This window comes from Pinus tabuliformis, chromosome 2_1, assembly GCF_031772625.1.
Source record: "Pinus tabuliformis cultivar Carrire ecotype Pingquan chromosome 2_1, CPIR1, whole genome shotgun sequence".
Taxonomy (NCBI): Eukaryota; Viridiplantae; Streptophyta; class Pinopsida; order Pinales; family Pinaceae; genus Pinus; species Pinus tabuliformis.
Window position 1 is genome coordinate 198726686 of NC_142299.1, and position 2975 is coordinate 198729660.

Below are 2975 nucleotides of genomic sequence, written 5' to 3' on the forward strand. Positions count from 1 at the left end.
TATATTTCTGCAATATTTTATGTGTTCCATTGCTCCGTAATATATAATTTTCTAACATTGCCAACATTCCATGGCGGTCTGCATCTAGGCCTTTGTGGCCAAGTGAAGAGCTGCACTGCCACACAGTTTGGTAACGATGAAAGATATGGTTCTCAAGGCCAGGTTCTCAATGGTTTTGATATCAATCCTACCATCCTTGAGCTGTGCATTCCCAAAGTATCGTCATAGGTATCCAACAATAGTATCTCCACCCAGTCTTTGCCCATATAGAGAAATATCAAGCCCTTTATGGGAAAGCCCAGTAAAAAAATATATATCATCAACATCAATGGAGAGATGATGATCCCCGATCACGAAACACTGATCGTGGACATCCTAGGTCTCACCAATCATGTTATTGTCACTCCCAGAGACAACCTCAGATTTCTTACAAGACCAGTGCCTGGGCACATCCAAATTTGGAGAGTCTAAAATGATTCACAGTAAAGGGAGACCTCACTTATATTCTATATGTATATATAATGGGTTGGTTCATTCCTCTAAAGGAGTAAGACATGAATTTCTTGGTACTTCTTACCATGTACAAATCTCATATATTCATAAAATAATGTTGGCTGAGTAGTCCAAGGACTTATAGTTTAATAAACTTTTGTAGAAAAATGATAGAGGATAAGGAGGAGGAGTAACTCATCATATGGAGCTTACAACATCAAGAATTCTATGCTTAACACACAGAGATTGCAACTTTAAGACTTATTATACTTATCTGATTCAGAAGTAGATATAATGGGAAGAAGAGAGGCTGTGTGCTATGATTCATGAAGAGAAACTGTTAAAGATATAATTTCAATAATCCATGCAGGCACTAGCATTAATAATTTTGATACAAATGAATATGTGAGGAAGTATTGAAATATTTCTAACAACTGTAATTACTTGAATTCAGAGAAGAAACATGAACAAAATGGGTTTTAACAAAGAGAGGACAACTGTAATAATTGGAGGGGGAATCACCGCCATTTCCTTCATATTCTGGAGAGGGGAGAATGGACATTCATTACATCAAAAATATCTTCAACCGAGTCTCAACTGTCAGGTTTACTAGATGTCTCGGCCGGGATGGCACTGAGGCCCAAAATCACTATAGAATTAATTGTCTCACTGAAGAGAGGCATGTTTCAGGACAAAAACAAGTAAACAATCAGATAGAGAAGTAAACGAAATATATTCGTGCCCATCCTGTGATCACCTCTGCCTCAAGTTGTAGCTTGCTCATGGTATGGCCTCATGTGCTGCCCAACTGACTCTTGTCGCTTTTGCTTTCACTGCTTGAATGCCTTATTTTATGGAGTATGGAGTGGGTCGACTGTAAGTGCTTGTTTAGACAGTCCTTCACTGTGTAGAGGAGTGAGGGTCCATGACAAGCCATTAAATATTACTGATCCCCCCATATTGTTTTAAACACTCTACATCATACTCACTTTAATGCCACAACTACCGACCCATCCATCTTAAGAGCCCTATATAATGATATCAAGGGTTGTGAGGCAGCGTGACTTTTACTCTTGCAGACACTGCAAAACGACGAGTTTCAATGTTCCTTATCCCCTTTTAGTTTAGCCCCTTATACCGTTATTTTCTTCATATGACCAGGGGCTGCAACCTGGGGCTTAGCCTTCAGGCACTAAGACCTTTAGACCTGTGTCCAGGGGCCTTTTTCCTTTGTAACACAAAATAAAACATCCCGGTGCTTGATACACTTTACCTTTGGTGTATCCCATTCTAACTTGGGATCGTCGATCAGCGAGATTGGGCCCACCAAAGATATCGCAATCATAATCCTAGAGTGGGGGACCTTTTACCTTCTTTCTCAGTGCTGGTTGACTATCTGGATGCGAGAGATTTATAGGCCATATTATATTATATATCACGTCCGGGAGGAAAACCCCAACATATCGCAAATTCAAGCCAGGGAGACTTTGATGTAGGGGCGCTTTAACCTGTACGACCGCCGATCACTGATCTACGGGGGGATGATGTCATCACTGCCATGTGTCACTTTGTGATTGGTGGCACGTATCACCCGAAATGGCCCCCATAGAACCCTGAAAATTCCAAATCTGTGTGCCACGTGTCACCCATACTACCACGTCATTGATGACATCAGCTGCCATGTCATCTATAAGGGCCAATGGTATTGCGCCACACGGCCTCCTAGAGGAGAGAGAAAAGGGCTAGACGGCCCCTGTTTTGCATCGATTTTCTTTGTTAAATTTTTTCGGCCTTTCTCAGCAATTTATCACCTCGTCGACGCTTCCCCTGCATCGCAGTGTTCTTAAACCTGGTCCTGTTCAGAATCGCCGATATCGCGGGAGGGCCAAAATGCGGGAGCCTTAATATCCTGCCACGTGACCTCCTGGAGGAGAGAGAAAGGGGGGCCGCCTGCCTTGGTTTTTCTTTAAATTACATTGTTAAACTTTTTCGGCCCTCCCCAACGATTTCACATTATATCAACGATTCCCCCACCCCCCCGCCCGCAATTACTTAAGGATGGCCCATCAGGTATTGTGGGGGTCATGTAGGATTGTGGGATGCAGGATCATGGGACTGCGGGATGCAGGATCGTGGGACTGTGGGGATGCGGATGCGGGATTGTGGGACTGCTAGATTTCCCACCGCCGATCACCGATAAGTTGTACCGTCACGTGGAGAAGAGATAAGAAGGCTCTCCGGTCCCTGATTTGCATAGATTTCCTTTTTAAAATTGTTTTGGCCTCCCTCGGCGATTTTACACTATGTCGCAGGACCACAACCCCGCAAGTTTTCTTGAATGGAAACCCCTCTACTTCGCTGATTCATCGATGCTGGTAATGCGAGGTTTATTGTGCCTGAGCTTGATTTGCGATCTGCCTTGGTCCTTTGGGATTTTATCTTTGTTCTCTAGCTTCTCAAGGGGTAGCTTAAATTTTCTCTAT